Source organism: Protopterus annectens, chromosome 6.part0 (genome assembly GCF_019279795.1).
Source record: "Protopterus annectens isolate FY-2018-M chromosome 6.part0, PAN1.0, whole genome shotgun sequence".
Taxonomy (NCBI): Eukaryota; Metazoa; Chordata; order Ceratodontiformes; family Protopteridae; genus Protopterus; species Protopterus annectens.
In genome coordinates, this window is record NC_056737.1 from 1,530,186,375 (window position 1) to 1,530,209,291 (window position 22,917).

Genomic DNA, 22,917 nt, shown 5'->3' on the forward strand with positions numbered 1-22,917 from the left:
CAAAAAAGAAACAGATTTTTTTCAAAGATTTGGTGTAGCTGTATATATAAATGGTCTACTGATTATTTGAAAGGCAGGGAGTGAACACTTCAGCAATTTTCATAAAATGCTACAAAAACTGTAAGATTAGTACTGAGATTAAAAAATCAAAATTTGAGTTTGGCAAATTGCAGACTGAATATGTAGGAAAAGTGCTGGACAGAAAAAGGATACAGCCTACTGCAGAAAAACTGATGGTCATTCATAAGGCAACCTTCCCATACATAACCAAACCACATTGCTATTACTGCTGTATAAGTCACTGAAGGAAAATATGTTTTGGCAATGAAAATAATTTGCAAAAAATGCTTTCAGAAAAATGTAAAGAAATGATGACGTCTGATAATATATTACTGCATTACATATTTATGAGTTACAAGTATCACTTTTATGTAATGCCTCAACCTACAACATAGGAACAGTAATTCAGCATATCATGCTTTCAGGGGTTAAAGACCGGTTGTTTATGCCTACTTCCTTCTTCTGAGAGAGAGTATTTCTAGACTGAAAAGGAATCACTTGGTATCATTTTTGGAGTTAGGAAATTATATCAGGATCTCTAGGCTGTAACATTTAAGTTGGTTATTTAGCATAACGTTTTACTAACATTGTTCAGTGTGCATAAGAATTTGCCTAGAGTAGTATCAATAATTCAAAGATGTGAAAGAATATTGAAAGCATGTGGTTCTCAGCATGATGAGTTTCCAAGAGACCTGATAATGCTGATGGGACTCTAGAATACCATTAAATATGTGAATGTTTTATAACTGAGTAACATTTTCAAAGCATTCCAATTAAGGCTGATTTGGCAGCACATGTAATAAAAACTGACAAAGAAACTGGTTCTTAGGTTCTTACTAGGAAGAGGTCTAAGCAACTATAAAATTCCTGCCTGTGCAATCCATTGCAGTCTAGTCAGTGTTTTTGCCATCTTGCTGGAAGTGACATAGTACTTAAATCAAGACTAAACCTGTGGGAACCTGTTCAATCATTAAGGCAAAACTTAAGGGAAGTCATTGCTTTACATTGTTTGACATGCAAGGGAATCTTGTTCCACAGGTAAGGGATTCTTTGGGTGAGGAACACTTCCTGTCTAAGAGTTGTTTTTTTTCTTTGAGTGTTTTTAATATTATCAGTATTTATAAACCGAGGCAAAGGAGGACATAATTTTTCATAACCCAGAAGGGGTAACAGAGAACTGAGTATAAAACAGGGAAGCACTAGATATTTTTTAGTCTACATGGATACCTAAAGGAACTTAGCCCTTTTTTAACAAAGAGTTGAAGCCTTTCTAGTTAGACAAGGTGATTGCAGAGGTACATTCTAAATGGTGTGTAGCATTTGATTATTCAATGATGGTAGACTAGATAGAGATTATGATATGATTGGACCTGGAGGGTATACCTTTGATAATTAACTGGACAGGGTAGAAGTATTTCCTAACTATAAGAGATAACATGATGACTGAAGATTGGTTCATTATCAGTGAAGGAAACTGTAAATCTTAAATGGGGAGGTCCCATTTTTGTGGTAATTGGTAGGTTAGTGGTAATCAACAGTAATCAAAGCCAACTATACTACACTTTTGATGTTATATTTAGGTATAAGACCACGGTCAGTTCATGGTCAGTTCACCAAGATTTGATTATGACCAACTCTTGGATGATATAAGTGTCTGTACAGGAGAGTCAATGAAAGCACTCAGTTTACAGTTATAGGGAAAATCATTAGTCTTGGACTTTTGACATCTGCTTTGGCACCAGATAAAGAATCAGATGAGGAGGATACCCAGCACAAAACTCTAATGTTCAGCAGTAGTGATGTGCCTTTCAGAGTAGAAAGTACCATCAGCTGTTGCTGACTGCATTCAATTCTTCTAGCATGGTTGGAATGTTCAAGAGATGGTTCTTGCCTAAAAAAAGGCAAGGTGGCGACAAAATAGTTTTTTCCAATATGCATAAGCACTGAGGAGAAAGATGCAGGTCTTCCCCATTGATGAAACACACACACACACACACACACACATATATATATATATATATATATATATATATATATATATATATATATATATACAAACACTGACATACTTTGGAAATCCCAGAAATGACATCATTTAGTTAACCAATTGATGAAATTAATTATTTTGTTTTGGAATTGTGGCATCATTCTCAGATGGCAATATACTGCTCAAGATAAGCATCTTTGCTGCCTTGGACACATGAATGGAATGTTCAGTCATGTATTTCTACTTTTCCAATATGGAGAAACAGTTAAGGTTATTCACTCCAACAAGGTTAACTACAAGATCATAATCACATTCCTGATGGAGAGGCTCTGGTCAAGTCATGAATGCTGGTACCATAGAAATAGCTGACCTTGATGCTGACTTTATGGTATGTGGAATGTCAGCATGTCTCTTACTACTATGCACATTGTCATGTGTGGTCACAGCCACTGGAGGTGTTATGAGTGTGGGCTTGAATCTAGGGTAACTCTTATTAGCTGTGGGTGAAGGTGTAGGTGACAATGTATTTCTGGGCATAGTAGTATGTAACTGAGGTGTCATTACTGTCTAGGAGGCCTAAATAGTAATTTCTTTTCAACCTCAGTATAAGTGGTTCTAATGTTTGGTGGCTGTGATGTGGTTGCAAAATACTGACATATGTGGTATGTGAGTGGTAAGCCACCAAATTCATTAAGTCTTTGCATGTCTCACTAGTTGTATCATTGTGAGATCAGAGTAAAGACTTGTCAGTGACAGAACTGGCAGTTGTCTTACTGTATCAGTCTCTAGTTTAAGCAAGTTGGCAGTAGAAAGGGCAATGCAGTTTATGAACTCATGTTGAGAGGCACAAATGAGCAATCAGATAAGTCCCTAACTACTTAACCTAGTGAATTACCACAAGAGCAAAATAGAAGGAACCTTAAATTCAGCAGTGATTTAGGATGGGGCTGCGTATTTAGTTTGGCTTCTAGAGGAGAGAAAGTATGCTTGTGTATAAGTCTGAATAGTTGTCAGCAAAGCAAGAAGCCATTTCTTTGTTTATCTGGAAGCCATTTTGCATTTTTGCAATGTTTTGTAGTAGTGCTCCTATTTTCGAGAATGCACCTGCAGATTTTGGTGGTGATAGTTTGAAGGACTGTGGTATTTCATTCTGAGGCACATTCTACTATTTAAAGATCATATTCAAGATAGGAAAGGAAGACAAATTTTCCTATTGCTATTCTGGAGGCCATATAGAGGAAGGGTGAGATTTTGTTTGCCCAAAAATAATAATGGGTTAAACTTATTCCTAATGCTATGTAAGTGAAGACTGAAGTTGGCAGAGGGGTCTAGCCAGTGTCCTACATATTTAAATGCATTAGTGTTTTCTATAAGAGTACTTATTTATTTGTTTGTTTGTTTGTTTGTTTGTTTGTTTGTTGAAATATGATTACTGGGAAACTCTCACTGGGTAGAAGACCATTTTCAGCAGAGGCTTGAGGAAAAAGCTCCAAATTATTACAAAACATTTCAAGAACAATAACTTTACAATCTTCAAAAATAAAACAAAAACTTCTGCAGTTTAAATAATTATAACAAATTAGCAATGATACAAAACATTGGTTAAGAATTGATACAAGGTATATGGTAATCGTGTGATATTTAGAGAAATTTAGACGTTTTGTAGAGAAAATAAAGATAAATTGGTGCAGAGTTTTGTTGGGCTTAGATATTTAGAGACTGTTTTCAGTTTATGTTCATAGATTAGTACTAAGAAAATTGACTTTGTGGGTTATTTTAAACCTTGCCAATTACTGCATTTGAGAATCAAACCCTACACCTTGTGTCTGCAAAGTAAATGCCTTAACCATTATGCAGATTGTAGTTTTTGATTTTGAAGAATTAAGTACCACTTTTTGTTGTTGATACAGTTAAACAGAGTGAGGAAATCTGCCTGAAGTTCCTTTTGTAGTACTTTGAGGTATTGATTTCAGCAAAATAAGACCATGCCATTGGCACAAAGTAATAGTGGGAGGTTTGAGAGATTTAAGGCAAACTGCTGATAAAAACAAAAAAGAATAGTGGGGCTAGAATACATTCTTGTGGAACACCTTATTTGATCTTGTTTGTGTGTTAAGACTGAGGCCTCAACATTGAGAATGAAATGTTGATTTGAATGAAACATCAAAACCACGGCAAAGCATCTGAGCTAATTCCTATTTTATGTAAGTGATGTAAAAGTATCTTAGGATCTACAAGCCTGAAAGCCTTGGTAAGTTCAGTAAAATTGCATGTGTAAATAGACCTTTTTATATTATCAGAAGAATGTTTTGCTTTTGCATGTTTGTAGGTTGTTTTACAATCACTTTTTCATGTTTGAAATATTAATCAAAATTTACTTTTGTAAATTTGTATGTTTGTTGTGCATGCATTTTTTTTTTTTTTTGGTTGTGGTCATGACCGAAAAGAGCCCTTAGATGAGTCTACCTACCCAGCTGACAAGTAATTAAATAAATAAATAAATGCATTCTCTTAAACTGTCACAATTCTAATGGCAATAGTCTATGAAAATATAAATTAATTTTCTCTTTCATATCCCATACTAAGTAATATTATAGGAATATATATTTTTTCACAACATGTGCATATTGAGGCTATGTGTACCTGGGTCCCATTTAGATGATCGAAGTCTTAGAACTTCAAATGTCATATGGCCAACACCATATGATCGAAGTTTTAAGACTTTGAACATCTAAAACAAAAAAACAATACAAAAAAATATCCTGGATGTTTCTGCAGGGGGCCAAGCCCCCTCTGCACCCCCATACACTCTGCTACTTAAATATATCAACTCTGAGATCACACTACGAGGAAAAGGGAAAATTTCCCATTTTGCCATGTATGGAAATCTCCGTTTAGAATGTTTGAAGTCTTAAAACTTCGATCATATGGTGTCGGCCATAAGAAATTAGAAGTTCTAAGACTTTGATCATTTACATGGGACCCGTGTACCTACGAGTACTATTAAATATCAGCACTTTGTGATTTTATGTAGTAAATGATAATGAAATACTGTTTAACAAACATTATTTCAACTAACATAAGGAATCTGCCAGCGTAATGTTCTAACTATGGTTTCCACTAGATGAATTCATTACAAACGATTTCTAACAAAGATTGAAATTATATCTAGTTTCCCTGGTCACTCGCTGAGACTATCATTTTCACTTCTCACATATCTAAACTGATGGACGAAACTCAGTGGGAAGATGATTATCATATTGCAGGGTTAGGTATTTCCCTCATACTCGCCTTATATCACTAAAATGAGTTTCATGCAGTATGCATATGCAATGTAACCACAGGTAATTTTACAAACTTTTTACCTCTTTTACATGTACACATATCCGGTCACTGTTTTTTTCCATCTTCAAAAACAGTATCTGTTCTATACCAGTGTGGTCCTCCAGCTTCAGTCAATACTAATCAAACCCAGACTGCTAGTATTGCAGGTTAAATCTCTGCCACTACATCAAGCATCTGGGAAAAAGACCAAATCATATTAAAATTAGGCCAACAGAGCTAGAAATGCACACTGCCAATTTTAGTTTAAATGAAAACCTTCTTCTTCACCTGTTAGGGGTTGCCACAGCAAAACAATGGTCTGCAGAACAATTGGCAGTGAAGTTTTGCAATATCAAGTTACTAGCCTGGCACCCAACCTTCCACAGAAGGCACACACACACCCCTAGGGCCAATTTAGAGAGCCCAGTCCACCTGCAGCATGATTTTGGGATGAAAGCAGAACACCCAGAGGAAACCCACACAGCCACAGGAAAGACATGCAGACTCCCCACAGAAGCCACCTCAGCCAAGAATCAAACTGGAGAACCTCTTGCTGTGAGGCAGGAATGCTAACCACTGCACCACTGTGGCCATCCTTAGTTTAAATGAAAATAACCAGCAAAATTGCAATCTGTTATATATTATTATGACTCAAGAGTTCATAAGGGAAAATAACAACAGCAGTAGGAATAAATGATTTTGTTCTTAAATCATGTCTGATTATAGCAAGACCATTGCACAGTCATGAGGAGACATAAAGACAGCCTTATAGGCATAGGTGAAGAGTTCACCTTTGGCTTCCATATACCTTGTCAACTTACAATGGGGTGTGGTTCTATCTGTTCAGGTTCAGAACCCTTATGTCGAACTTCATGATGACACATCCAAACCGCTAAACAGTTTAGTGCTCTAGTTCAAAAAGTAATCTTTATTTTTGTAGTATATTTCAACCCATGTAAAACTCTCTCTTTCTTTAAAAAGGGAAGAGTTAAAGCAACATAAAATAACAATGTTATCAATAATGTCATACTCTGTAAGACATTTTAGCAAACAAGAAGCTAAATAAGCCGTGTTGCCTTCCAACAGTTTGAAGTCCTAAAATGTCAGTAATATCAGTAATGGCATCATAGACTGGACTCCAGTCTGTTCTTCTGTTATTCTCTCAATTTAATACAAAGCATTAAAACTGTGATCTGTCAGCAACATTCATCCAAAGGCTATGTGTTTGATTCTCTCAATTTCTCTCTGTGTATGGTATGACCTTGAACAAGTCATTAGTCTAAACAGTGTTGCCCTAAGGATGTCGCTTAATTATGAGCTGCCTATTTAGGATATATTAATCAAATCTTAAACATAAATTAAAAACCACAAACAAAGCAAAACCAGGAACTAAACAATAACTCCAAAAAGAAAGAATCCACAGACACGAAAATCCAAACGGACCGGCTGTTTATTCATACAAAACACAAGTTAAGCGCTTTCATCAGTCTAATCAGCTGACTTCATCAGAACTTTATGAATAAACAGCTGGTCCATTTGGATTTTCGTGTCTGTGGATTCTTTCTTTTTGGATAAATTAAAAACCATTTAAAGGTAGTTTTTACTAGTTACTTATGCAAACATGATTGCTGTTTGTTTATTCAAACATTATCAGGTACCATGTACATCATTTCAAATATTTATGGCTCACTATTGTTATTGTAGTATGTCTGTGATATTCAAAGGTACTGATAACTGCACTTTCTATTATCACTGCAGTACTGCAATAGTGGCGTCATTTTTCTCAGTTTTAGAGCATGACAAGGATAAACATTAATACTGACGTACTTTCTTAGCTGGGGAGCTGAACAAAGAAAAATACAGAATTTAAATTGTTAAATTACTAATTGGAAGTTATAATCCAATAACTCTAAGTATTTCAGTTGTTTTTTGGGTATTACTACCTGCTTGTCCCAAAAAAATCAGCACATCTCCACTATCCATGAGACTCATTCAGGTACTAGTTCCTTTTGACTTGAGCCTAAATTAGTCAGTATGTAAACATAACACGGTCCCAAGGACAGCAACAAAATCTTGCTAAAAACTTGATTTACATTATAAAAGCACAACAAAATAATCAGTTTTACAAATAACCCCATTATTTGGTACTCCATGTGTGTGTGCATATGTGCGCATGCATGTATGTGTGTGTGTGCGTGTGTGTGTGTGCGTGTGTGTGTGTGTGTGTGTGTGTGTGTGTGTGTGTGTGTGTGTGTGTGTGTGTGTGTGTGTGTGTGTGTGTGTGTGTGTGTGTGTGTGTGTGTGTGTAGTATTGGCACCATAGCTCTCAAATCTCCCTGATTTTGTAGAATATCCCTGATTTTGTTTCATTTTTACCTTATTCCTTCTAAAATTTTTGATTTCTTAGTAAATCACTGTGGATCACAGTCAAAATGCAATGCCAGACAATGGGCATTTCATACCTTTTATTGTTCAGAAAATACATGCTTATGCAATGGCTATTGTTCTAGTAACATGTTAAGTTCATCAGAATAAAAATGTCCTTGATTTTAGGACTTTGCCACATATTTTTCTGGATATGTTCCCAATTCTTGAGGAAAGAGTTTGAATGCTATTATTGACAATCATTACATCATCAGACTTCATGCCTTTGTCTTAAGATAAGTGTAGCTATACTAAAGTAATATACATTTTATTTTGCATCCATTCTGAGGAGTTAAGTCCAATATATTTTTTATTGCTCAGTATATTAGAATTTTCTTTAAAATATAACAGTCAACACAATCCAAGGAATGTTAATAAAATTAAATGATAACTATACCAGACTGATTAGACACATGTTAAGTCCAACCTTGATATCTGCCAACATGGTTGCTTGCATTATGGCAGAGACTAGCTAATGCACAACAAGTCAATATTTCTTGCTTTAGAAAAGCAGTAATCCCTGCACGTAAATCAAGAAATATTAAACAATCCAGAAAACAAATATGATTCTTCTGTCAGCACTCAGAGGAAAGCAAACTTGCCTTATTGTATAATTATAAAATATACTGCACTTCAGATCAGTCAAAACAATTCTAAAGGGAGAACAAGAGATTCTATGGATTAAAAATAAAGAAAAAATTACTTCAAAGTTTATATCCATCTGTCCATCCTCAACCCCTTTTTTCCCATTTTGCACATGGATTCGGGATGTCACTTTCAATAGTGACAATCATCTACTTAAGGTAAATGAATCAGTGACCCCAGTTAAGATGTTCTAAATAATCTTACAATTACACAGATCAGTTACAAAAATATGTACTAGTACGTAATGATAAGACTATTTAAAGTGGGCAATGTATCTTCCATAACCTGACTGTTTTTCAGGATGGAATTCAGCCACATATTACTCAACGTGCATTCTATGTATGTCATCTATATGCATTCTGTATACAAAGTAAAGGACAAGATTTGCATACTCAGTATATAGGAATGATCTAGATAGATTTTTTTCATGTATACTCACACCCTAATAATATTGTGCCTACCCTATCTCATTCAAAATGTACACCTCTCTAAATCTGTCTCCTATACCTTGAAAAACAACTGATCTTTTTTCAGTTGTTATTTGTACAGCAAAGTTTTATGTTTAATCAAGCAGTCTATATATATATATATATATATATATATATATATATATATATATATATATATATATGGGTCTACTGCTCTATATCGAAAGAACACTTCTTTGAAATAGAGCAGGAGACCCACACTTCAGAGGAAGTTCACTTCAATGAAAGTTCACTTTTGCTAAAGTCTAGTTCCCCGGACAACCAAAATAAAACGCACTAAAACATGTTTTTGCAGGGGTGAAGCCCCCTGCACACCCCATGTGGGAGGCTGTGCCCCCCACACCCCTACTTAAATATACTAACTCCGAGATCGCACTACAGCAGGGAAAAGGGAATATTCCCATTCTGTGCTGTAGTGTGACTGCCAAAGTCACAAAGTCAAGTCAATGTTTGAAGTTTCACCACTTCAAACAGTGGACCCGGTGAAGTGGTTTCGAAGTAGTGAAACTTCGAACATCTGTACGGATCCCATATATATATATATATATATATATATATATATATATATATATATATATATATATAGTTTCACTTCATATACTTGAAATGCTGAAATCTCGAATTTCAGCATTTTGAGTGCATGAAGCCGAAACTTCAGAATAGCCAAAGTGCATGACCGCGAATGCGAATATGTCGAATCCATGCTTATGCAGTGACACTACATTACAGGAAGTGTTTGTTTAGGATCTTTGTGTTCAGACATTCAGGTGAGTGAGTGTATGTGAGCATTTTTGTAAATTATGTGTATGTGTGGTTTGTGTGTTATGAAATTCGGGATTTCAGCATTTCAAGTATATGAAGTGAAACCACACACACACACACACACACACACACATATATATATATATATATATATATATATATAGAGTCTATATTAGAGCACCGAACGTTCAAAATTTCAAGTGTTCTAATATCGAATGCTATGAATCGAAAATTTTAAACATCGAACATACAAAACAGTGAATCATTTCCTTGGGAAAAAAATTGATGTTCCAAAACACATACACACAACACAAGCACACCAAACAAACACATACACCTAAACTCTTACACCTAACCCTACACTAAACTATACATACACCACTAACTATCCACTTACCGTAACCCAAACCCTAACCCTAAGGTCTGTCACTATCGCACAGTCACCTCACACGTGCCCTAACCCTAACTCACATAACCTGCTCTAACCCTCACGTCCACACAATCACACACTTACCTGAACCTGACACATAACTTTCCAAAACAGTGCTGAAAATACTGAAGCAACAGAAATGGACAACCGAATTCTTTCCCTAGGAAAAAATTTGGTTTTCTGTTTCTTCGATATTTTCAGCGTTCGCTGAAAACGGGTCGATATTAGAACACTCGAAATTTTGAACGTTTGGTTTTCTAATATAAATGCTATATATATATATATATATATATATATATATATATATATATATATATATACACACACACATATATATATATATATATATATATATATATATCTATATTATGTTTCTGACACTAGTTTAGACAGTTATAGACAGCTCTTTGACTCTATAAGCTATTCTTTTTCTGACAGCTGCTTAGACAAAAGTTTACAAGCTTGAGCACACTGGGTGTACCTAGCTACATGAAAATGTAAGCAGCTGCAGGTTTCACCTGTCATTTGAAAGGAATTTGTGAACATGTTCATTTAGCTGCCTGGCAGTTTAATACAGAAGATTAAGCTTACCTCACTGTCCTTCTGATAGCTATGTGACTTTGAGCAAATCACCTAATCAGACATTACTCCTGGGTCTCAACCCTCCTGGACAACTCTGTTAACAAAACATTGTGAATAAACATCATCCAGAACTAGAAAAAATGTAATCAACACAAGACAAGAGGCAACCAGCTATGAAAGGGCTTAACCAACCCTTCCTGAACTTAAAGCCAAGTGACACTCCCTCCCGAATACTTAAAGCTTAGCATATTCCAGTGCATATTTTCTGCCAAATCACAACATAATGATGAGACTGATGTATCATGTATCTCACAGCTGTTTTGCAAAGAATTAATCTACTGTACTTTATCTGCCTTAGTTTAACTATCTGCTTCAGAGCTTCACTAAAAGTGTCCACAAAGACCTTTTATAAATAAAAGGATGGAGCATGTCCACTTAAAGAAAAGTCAGCTTATATTAGCCTACCCCTCTCAGGCATAGAAGGATAAATCCATGACTATGACCCACATGGCCTGAGTTTCCTTAGCAGCTCAAGTGTTGGAAGCGCTGGGCAGGAGAAAGTAGGAGCGAGTGTCAAATGAGAACTTGATTTCTCAGATTGTAGGAGCTGGTGATCCAGTGGCAGCTTTGCCACATGCAAGCAGAGGACTGCAAGTGAAACTGTTGTAACCAGAGACTTAAGTTTGGCTTGCCAAGCTGCTGATGGTCACCTTCATTAGCATGTTGAGGGAGCACTCACATGCAGGAATAAGGCATAGTGGGCACTCACAGTGACACGGGCATCAATATCAGTCACCAAAGGGTGGGGTTAGGCTGTAATAGAAAACCCCCTGATGGCTACATGAATGATTGTCTCTCATCCAATATGGTATGAATGGGCCAAATGATCATGGAGGACTGATTAGCCATGGGCAGTAGTGTAACAAAAAAAGCATACAAAAGAAAATTACATCTTAAAAAATAAAGTGCAATACTGACTTGCAGTTAAAGAAAGAACCAAGAGCTCTGTAAGGAACCAAGAGCTCTGTAACACAAGTAAACCCATTTTACACAAAACCAAAGTGTCAACACTAGAATGCTGAACACAGTGTGAGAGGATGTGTGCAGCCATTGCAGATGCCAAAGTATAACACTACTGTGATGGTTCCCCAGTGTGCCAGTAAGTAACCATACAGCAGAGTTGCATGCAAGGTGTAGGTACTTAAGTTCAGTACTATGATGGTGCTGGGGCATGTCAGTAAGTAACCATACAGCAAAGTTCCATACAAGTTGTAGGTACATAAGTTCAGCACTATGATGGTGCTGGAGCATGCCAGTAAGTAAACATACAGCAGAGTTACATACAAGTTGTAGGTACTTAAGTTCGGCACTATGATGGTGCTGGGGCATGCCAGTAAGTAAACATACAGCAGAGTTACATACAAGTTGTAGGTACCCAAGTTCAGCACTATGATGGTGTTGGGACATGCCAGTAAGTAAACATACAGCAGAGTTCCACACAAGTTGCAGGTACTTAAGTTCAGTATCTGCTAGCAAAACATAAACAACATTGCTATAGTGGATGCAGCAAAACAACTACAGAAATGTCCTTAGGAGAATTCAGATAATACAGGTGGTGTTCCTCAAATGATATTTACAAAATATCACACCTGACATTTGGTCCTGAAATGTGACCTAGTCATTGCTGCTTATCTTAGTCTCCCTGGGGTTGCTAGCATTTCCAAAGATGCGGCCTTAGACATATGCTTGTCAAGTAGCACACCTTTGGAATTTGCTACCATAGCTGCTTAAGGGGTGACTAACTGGCTAGCTTTAGCAGGCCCATAAAATGTCATATCTCTTTAATACAGCATTTTTGGACATTGATACTATGTCTGTTTATTGACTTCATATGTTTTAACCAAATACTGTTCTTGTTTTAATGTTTCATCTTTTGTGTTTTCATTCATGTACTACTTAATTGTACTATGCTTATTTATAAAACAACAATGATACATTTTAATTTTGATTTTGAAATTGGAACTAAATGATACTAATCTGCATAACATTAAACTGCATGTTTTCAATACATTAATCAGCAACTATGTGTACAATTAATAAGAAGGGTCCAATTCAGATAAATGTAATTTACTGAGTAGTATCAGAATTCATTTTACTGCGCTCCTTTGAAAATGGTCAGTATAATGATATGGCTATTACCTTTGTTGCCTTACTGCACTTGCTTCTAGAGTTTCCTTCCTGACTGAGCTCTCTTCTGTGCATGGGCTGAACACTTTTACTGTTTGAATAACTTTTACCAGGTGATCCATTTTCCAAAGATATGCAGCAGGTAACCTGGCATTCCACTAAAATTCACCTAGTTATGTGTGCAGTGTGAGAGTTAATGAGTGCATACATCCTATACTGGGTTGGGACCTTTTCAAGATTACTTCTTTAGCTTGATGTCCAATGAGAGATAAGACAGGCTTCCCAAAACTGCACTGGAGAATAAATGAATGGATGAAGAGAATTTATTCAAACACACAACAGTAAACACAGTTATTAGTTCTTCTGCTGGAGCTAGCATTTCACCAAGTGTGTGCTGTGAATGCTAGAAAATTCTGGTATACACTGATAGCTTTTAGTCCTGCATTTAAATATGTTAGCATCTGTCTGCAGTGTTATAGAAGTGTGTGTGTGTGTGTGTGTGTGTGTGTGTGTGTGTGTGTGTGTGTGTGTGTGTGTGTGTGTGTGTGTGTGTGTGTGTGTGTTAGATGCTAATAGTTTGAAAATATCTGTGCATTTCGTCCTTTGCATATAATATCTGTGAGCTTTTTTGAACCAAAGGTATTTTTATTAAAAATAATCCCCTCCCCAAAGTAACTTTCCACAAACCTTAAAAAAAGAACATGGTCTTCAAGATTACATACGTGTATTTGTTTATAAAATGAGTTTGTCTTAACTTTTTCTCTGTTTTTACCCATGTCATCTGTTTTAATTCCCCCTTGAATAATGACAAAGGTCAGTACACATTAACACATACAAAACTAGTGGTACTGAAATCTCCAAACATGTCATCCTTTATGCATTTTTAGTAACAGAATGCTACCATAGTGCTTGTACAGTAAATATTTTTGCAGTCCATGTAGTAACAACATATAAAGTACCACTCATTCTCAACATAGTATTCATTTCACTGGGTTAACTATCATGGCTTCTTTCGGCTGATTTTCATGTTTGGCCGTCGGGCTGGCAACTTGGCACCATAAAAATCCACTGTCAATCCTTCGCAGATTGGAGTTCAGCTGCAGCGACCCTAACTGGGAAAAGCCAAAAGACATTACTAAATGTTGCAAGAGGGCCCAGCAATACATTAACCTTACTTTTACTACTACTAAATGCATTACAAACTAACATTGACATTTGTCATATTACAGGTATCACAGTAAGCTGAAGTGAGCAGTGAGGGCTTTTTTTATCTATCCTTTCTCACTAATTCATTTAGCTTGTCTTTCTCTGTCTGTCTCCCTCTCACCCTCCTTTCTCTCTCTTTCTCCGTGCATATGTGTGTGTTTCTCTTTCTCTAGGTATGTGTCTGTCTCCCTCTCTCCCTACTTCTCTGTGTGTGCATCTCTCTTTCTCTCTTGGTTATCTAGTCCTGAGTAAGCTGATATTCTATTACTCCCGGTCACCTTCTTCACTTTTCTCCAGCAGTGCTGTAATAAATCAGGTTTATGGCCTACATAAATGAGAGGTAAAAGCATTAAACTGATGTGCTACTTTTTTTAGAGTTTCTTGTGATACTAATAATTTTTATACACTGTCCCTTTGGGAAGGAAGCCCTTACATATCTTGGATGACATCTGTTATGACTCAGCACAATACTACAGTCAGTGGCATTATCATTTTTAAAAATTACAATATCTAAAAAAATGAAACAACCTCATCACTGTGAATTATAGGCAATGTTAAAGTGAAATGTGTGCTTTCTCTCTACACTGCAAAACTATTATATTCACGCTTCTACCAAGCTAAACAGGGAAGCAGTCATTTGTTTTGATGTAGTAAGTACAGAGTTTGAGGTCTGATAACATTACTTTTAATTCTGTAATTGCCTACCATAATCAATATTACATATACATATTAGTACACACACAAACACACACACACACACACACACACACACACACACACACACACACACACACACACACACACACACACACACACACATATACATAAGAACACACATACACATGTGTATATATCCAGGTTATTACCCATAAATCCATCTATATAATCTGCACATACCTTCCCCCAGGAAATAACATCAGTACCCTAGAAGAGATGCTCAGCTGGCTCTCCATTCAATTCCCACAAGAAACCATAGTCCTGGGCAATGCCAATATCAAATGGAAAACCTGCACCTCAGTAGACCCTCCCACTCTCTTAAATCTTCATGGTTTTTCACAAACCACTCAAGCTCCCACTAGAACTAACAAACCTAATAACAAAGAAAGCATATTAGACTGGATTCTGATAAATCGTCACCACCAAACTTATACAGTAGAAACACTACCTGATGACATAAGCGACCATGCACTTACTAACTTAATCAGACATAAAACTGATACCCCTAACCCAAATGAATTAAAAATCGTCAGAACTAATAAAAAACTTTAACCCTGAAACCTTCCAAGCTGAACTAAGAGCCTGTAACTGGTCCCCTCTTAAACACCTTCCACTGGATGATGCTGTATCATACAACTCAAAGTTCCTATCTATTCTAGACTCACACACTCCCTCAAGATCTATCAGAATTAGCTCAAAGGATACAAGGCATAAAATTATTCTGAAAAAATAAACTCTGGACCAAATACCATAGAACTAAAGATCCCATCGACCGACTAAACTTTAGGCAAATAAGAAAGATTACAAAACAGCCATACATCTAAATAAAAGAAACTACTACTGCCATTTACAACAAGCTAACCAACATAATCCACAAAAGTTCTGGGCAGGAATACATAGTCTCTTAAAGCCTGTGTGTGTGTGTGTGTGTGTGGTTTCACTTCATATACTCGAAATGCTGAAATCCCGAATTTCAGCAATTTGAGTGCATGAAGCCAAAACCATCGCAACACTGAAACCCTAGAAAGCCGAAATCACAAACCCAAACACACATACACTACACCACACACAAACCGCACATACACATAATTTACAAAAATGCTCACATACACTCACTCACCTGAAAGTCTGAACACAAAGATCCTAAACAAACACTTCCCGTAATGTAGTGTCACTGCATAAGCATGGATTCGACATATTCGCATTCGCGCTTATGCACTTTGGCTATTCTGAAGTTTCGGCTTCATGCACTCAAAATGCTGAAATTCGAGATTTCAGCATTTCAAGTATATGAAGTGAAACTATATATATATATATATATATATATATATATATATATATATATATATATATATATATATATATATATATATATATATATATGGGATCCGTACAGATGTTCGAAGTTTCACTACTTCGAAACCACTTCACCGGGTCCACTTGTTTGAAGTGGTGAAACTTCAAACATTGACTTTGTGACTTTGGCAGTCACACTACAGCACAGAATGGGAATATTCCCTTTTCCCTGCTGTAGTGCGATCTCGGAGTTAGTATATTTAAGTAGGGGTGTGGGGGGCACAGCCTCCCACATGGGGTGTGCAGGGGGCTTCACCCCTGCAAAAACATGTTTTAGTGCATTTTTTTTGGGTTGTCCGGGGAACTAGACTTTAGCAAAAGTGAACTTTCGTTGAAGTGAACTTTCTCTGAAGTGTGTGTCTCCTGCTCTATTTCAAAGAAGTGTTCTTTCGATATAGAGCAGTAGACCCATATATATATATATATATATATATATATATATATATATAGACTGCTTGATTAAACATAAAACTTTGCTGTACAAATAACAACTGAAAAAAGATCAGTTGTTTTTCAAGGTATAGGAGACAGATTTAGAGAGGTGTACATTTTGAATGAGATAGGGTAGGCACAATATTATTAGGGTGTGAGTATACATGAAAAAAATCTATCTAGATCATTCCTATATACTGAGTATGCAAATCTTGTCCTTTACTTTGTATACAGAATGCATATAGATGACATACATAGAATGCACATTGAGCAATATGTGGCTGAATTCCATTCTGAAAAACAGTCAGGTTGTGGAAGATCCATTGCCCACTTTAAATAGTCTTATCATTACGTACTAGTACATATTTTTGTAACTGATCTGTGTAACTGTAAGATAATTTAGAACCTCTTAACTGGGGTCACTGATTCATTTACCTTAAGTAGATGATTGTCACTATTGAAAGTGACATCCCGAATCCATGTGCAAAATGGGAAAAAGGGGTTGAAGATGGACAGATGGATATAAACTTTGAAGTAAATGAGTCCCTCAGGTACTTCCCAAAACAACCTAAAACAAACTACTGATGCCTTCAATACCTTCTTTACTGAAACTGTCCAGTCTCTATCTAATCGACTATCCCCAGATATACCCTCTCTGTCACCTCCTCTAATACTTCTATTCCCTTATTTCGACTGCAACCTGTACCCACATCACTAATATGTTCTCTGCTCCACAAGCTGAAACTCTCCTCTCCATCAGCTGACCAGCTACCACCTCAATATCTAAAAACTGCAGCTAAAACATTAGCCTATCCCATTTCCATCCTAATTAACATAACCATCACTGAAGGCTACATTCCTTCAATCTGGAAAATATCACATATTATTCCCCTGCATAAAGGTGGTAACTCAACAGAACTCTCAAACTACCGACCCATAGCCTTACTCTCCCCCTAGCTAAAATCACGGAAAAATGCGTCCAAAAACAACTTCTAAATCACCTCTTAAATTACAGTCTACTAGCTGACAGTCAACATGGCTTTAGACCTTTCCACAGCACCACCACAGCCCTCTGTTCCTTCACTGACTGCATCAACAAAAAATAGAATAATAGCATCCTTACCTCTGCTCTCTTTATTGATCTATCCAAAGCCTTCAATATGGTCAATCATGAGATGCTAATAAACTTACTTAAATCTTTTGCACTAGACGCAAGTGCAATAAAGTGGTTCCACGCCTATCTTCATAACAGACAGCAGGCAGTTCTTTGGCACAATAACTTATCTAACCACCTACCCATTACCCTTGGAGTCCCTCAAGGCTCAATTCTTGGCCCTGTTCTGTTTTCAGTTTTAATTAATGATCTTCATTCTACTATTCCTCTTGCAACCTGTATACAATATGCAGATGATTCTACTTTGATTTGTTCTGCCTCATCCCCCTCCGAACTTCACTCTATCACCCAACAGACATTCCAAACCATAGAAATGTGGTTCCTAAAACGATGCTTAATCTTAAACCCCAAGAAAACCAAATTGTTACTTTTCTCCCCCACCCGAAAATCCTCTCTACTCAACTTCTCTGTCTTGTCAAGTAATTGCACCAATATTTCACCCGACCCAACTTTGTATCTGCTCAAATGCATTGAGCTGTGATATACTCAAAGAGCAAAACAAGCAGCCATATTCAACTGTAGGATGTAAATTACAGCTATATAGCTGAAGCAAGAAACATTTATCCCTACTTATAAAAAATGGAATATATTTCTAATAAGGCCATAATATTTCCCAATTAAATGTTTTATGTGCATATCAAACTTCAAAGAACAATCAGCCAGTATACCCAAGTCCCTGACTAAATCAGTAGATCTACAAATATAATTGCCCAGGACATATGGGTATAAAAATGCTATCCCCAAAATGCACCAACCATCCATTTATTGATACCAAAATTCATACCTTCTTCAGGTCCAGCATATACATTAGATTTTATATTAAACAAATCTTTCTTTATATCATCTTTCCCCAAAACAGAACAGTTCAAAGTCAGGCCGTTAATAGGATAACTTATTGAATATGTAGACTGTAAGTTATTAAAAAAAAAATCAGTAAAAAGTTTTACTAGCTCTCTAGGTTCAGTAACATAACCTGCCCATCAAACCAACTTAACCCAGCAGTTTCTTCCAAATCTTAACTGCAAAACTGTGTGAACAATGCTCTGTTGTTATGTTTCGAATTTGTTCCCAAGTTAGTCTCACATAAAGCTCTTCATTTTAGAACTTTTTAAATGACTTCTTATTAATTATTATAGTTTGTGATATTAACTGGCATTGTATGAACCCTGTAATATTTCCATACCTTCTTATGTTTATATTTAGCCTAAGTGAGACTACTGTTCCATAGGATATATTTCCTACATATGTATGTGTGTATACATATATACATGTGTACATATATATGTGTGTGTGTGTGTGTGTGTGTGTGTATATATGTGTGTGTGTGTGTGTGTGTGTGTGTGTGTGTGTGTGTGTGTGTGTGTGTGTGTGTGTGTGTTGTGCATTGTGAGACCCAGTTCCACATGTGGAGAACCTGCTTATACTAGAAGTTCTATTATTTCTCTATAATCACACTGATGGCCATTGTTGCATTTAGCAAATGGCCTTTGTGGTTTGCATTTTTTCTTTGTTCTTTATATTTTATTATATTTTCTACTTTTCATTTTAAGGGATGCTTCTGTTTGTTTCTTAATTTTTTTGTTTGTTTGCTTGCTTGCTTGTTTTTTAGGAAACAGTAGTTCTAAGGTCATAAGAACTTTAACAGTGTAGAGGCCAATTGGTTGACAAAGAACACTGATTCCATAATACAAGGTTTGCATTTAATATCTCCTGCCAAAGCACCAAAATCTTTCTTATAACTATCTAAAGTAGTTGACTGATAAGTTCCAGTAGGCATGTTATTCCATAAAACTGACATGGAGGTTGCTATAAATAAATAATCTTAACCCGGTTTTAGACAAGTAAGTCTTAAATTTCATATTATTTTGTTTTAGGTTCATAGGTTCATAGGTAAGTACTAGGCTATCTGCCCCAGGGCATCTATAAGCCTAGCCAGAATGTGTTGACTTTCGCCGCCCCTTAAATTAGTTCCCTGTGCCTCGGTCCAGCAGAGCCATTAGTTCCCTGTGTCTCTGTCCAGCAGAGCCACTGCAGTGATCCACGGGGTAAATATTCTGTTTCCCATCCACTCGTCAAGATTTCTCTTGAAGAGTGTTAGTGAGGGGCTCTGCCTAATGTAGATTGGAATCCTGTTCCAAAGCATGGGGAGTCTCTGGGACAGGAATCTATCCCTCCAGCATGTCCTATTTATCGTTGTGGTGAGGTTTAGATCCCTAGAGTGTATCAATTCTGGGTTGGACATGGACTTGTACGTCAGGCAGAGATCACCTCTGAGTAAGAGGTATGTAACCGAGTACAGCTGGAGTTTCTTCAGTTGGGCTGCATAGAGCATATGTTTGAGGCCAGTAATCCTCTTGGTGAGGTCTTTCCAGATGTTGCAGGTGTCTTGTAAGGTACATCCCAATGGGGCGTTGTACTCTATGATGGGTCTGATGAGTGATGAGTAGAGGAGCACAATAACCTCTTTTGTTCTAGATGCAAACCTTTTTGTGATTAGGTGGGCCACATAGAAGGATTTTCTAACCACCGTGGCAATATGATTATCAAAGGAGACATTACTATTTACTTGGGTCCCCATATCCCTTATTACATTTTCTGTATTTAGGGGACTACCACGTATATGGTAGTTTGCGGGTACTTTGTTTTTTCCAAAGGGGATGACTATGCACTTTTTGGCATTTCGCTTGAGGTCATGATTTTGACACCAGGTATCTGTCTCAGTGAGACCCTTCTGGAATAGTCTGTATCAGCTGGAGAGTCAATTATGGCCCCCAGTTTGCAGTCGTCTGCAAACTTGGTCAGCCATATTCCTCCTGTGCTTGCCTGTACCTCTGAGAAGTATATACCGAACAGGAGGGTTCCCAGGACTGAGCGCTGGGGGACGCCATTTGTAACTGGTTTAGAGTCAGACCTAGAGCCTGCAACTCTCACCATGTGGCTTCTATCCATAAGCCAATTGGCAACCCATCTCATGATGTAGGAGTTTATATTTAGGCTGGTGAGCTTGTCTATAATACCAGAATAGGGAATGTGTCAAAAGCCTTTACGAGGTCTAGGTAGGCTGTGTGGACCTCCTTTCCCTCATCTAAAGCCTTGGTAACTGTCTCAAAGAAGTCCACCAGGTTTAGGAGGCATGATCTTCCCTTAACAAAGCCAAACTAGGTAGGGTATAATGTATGAAGGTTCCCAATGTCTCTGTTAATGAATTCCATGATGATGCGCTCCATAGCCTTGCAGACCAGGCTTGCCAGGCTTATAGGATGATAGTTTCTGGGGTCCATTGTGGCTACACCTTTGTGGAGCGGTATAACAGTTGCTGTGTGCCACTCTATGGGTATGCAGCCTGTAGAGAGGCTGAGTTTGAACAGTGGGTTTAGGTGAGGAGTTAGTTCATTTTGGAGCTCGTGTAAGACACAGCCTGGGACACCATCTGGTCCCATTGAAGCTGTATTTTTGGCTTTGGATAGGGCTGTTTTAACCTCTGTGTCAGTGATTGCCGGGGAACTACATTCTTCTGGTATGGTTATGGGCCCTTTAGGGGGTGAGAGGGCCCCTTTAGTGCTTTATCATTTTTGTACATTTCTATATTAAGTGAGACGTGCATTATATCATCTTGAAATGTTTTATGTGGTAAAATAAAATCTCCTCTTACATAACTTAAACAATAAAGATTTAGATATTTACATTTGTCGCTATATAGAAGAACTTTTGCCATTGTGATTTTTTTTAGTGAACCTACATTGAAGACTCTCAAGAATCTTTAACTCCTGTTAAATATGCTATTCAATACTGGGACAATAATGGTTTTCATATTAACTAATAGAGACCCTGGGATCATATCTGGGCCCATCAATATTGTCTTATTAATTTTATTTAAAGCACGTTTGACCATGTTTATAGTAAGACTGGAACATTGAGCATATACTTTAGTAAAAATTTTAGACTTAATAGTAGTGTTAGTACATATTTTAACAAAAAATGTTACATTTATTAGCTATGTTTTGTGAATCTGTTAATATACCTTCAGTTCTTGTATAGGAAGATAGTGTATCATTATTAAATAAATTAAAATATTTATATAAAAGTTTTTTAAATGTAAGATCACTTAGAAAACAAAGTTCAAAATTTATTTCAGCTTGTCTTATTTTATTCTTAAGTGTCATATATAGGCTATTAAGAATTATTTTAGTCATATTGGTAGGAAATGTCTTATATTACACTTTCTTTTCTACATTGTGAGTAATTTTGTCAATTTTCTTTTCCACCAAATGAAATCCTTCACAAATTTCATAGTAGTTACACTGTTCTAGTGGACAAAATTTCTTCAAAATTCTTATACCCATAGACTAAGAAGTCTATCTTCTGAAACCAGTTGTGTCATATTGTCAAATGTAGCCCACATCCGTCTTTAATTATATTGGAATAGTTCTTCTATTATACTTTTAGAAATGAGTAGTTAATAGTCAGTGACTATGTGTATCTGACAACATACATGTGTGTGTGTGTGTGTGTGTGTGTGTGTGTGTGTGTGTGTGTGTGTGTGTGTGTGTGTGTGTGTGTGTGTGTGTGTGTGTTTGTGTACCTACTTGAATTTGTGCATGTGTGCTCACACATTCATGAGTGTGTGTCTCTATCTCTGTCTGCATGTTAGTATCTGTGACTCTATGTATGCATACGTATGTGGGCAATTATATACATGTGTCTAATTCCAAAAAAACAATATTTGATATTGCAGTACTCATTTGATTGAAGCTCTGATATTCTGCTTTACATTTTATCATACTGAGCGCATGTTTCAACAATGTACCTTAATTCTGTGATAATAAGTTGGACGTTCCTATGGTGAGCACCAGTGGTAGCCCATTCATCACTTTGGCAAAGCCAGTCCCCATTCACTCTCCCACACGCACACACACACACACACACACACACACACACACACACACACACACACACACACACACACACACACACCAACATGTCTCTTACCTGTCTCTTAATGTAAAGAACGTCAGTGATGTATTTTCTTATTTTTGCCCCTTCTCTCATAAATCATCAATTATTACAGTCAGTCAACAATGGCAGGCATTAGAGTTTCATTCCTCTTATTGTTTGTAAAGTTCATCATGATGCTAGACCTGTT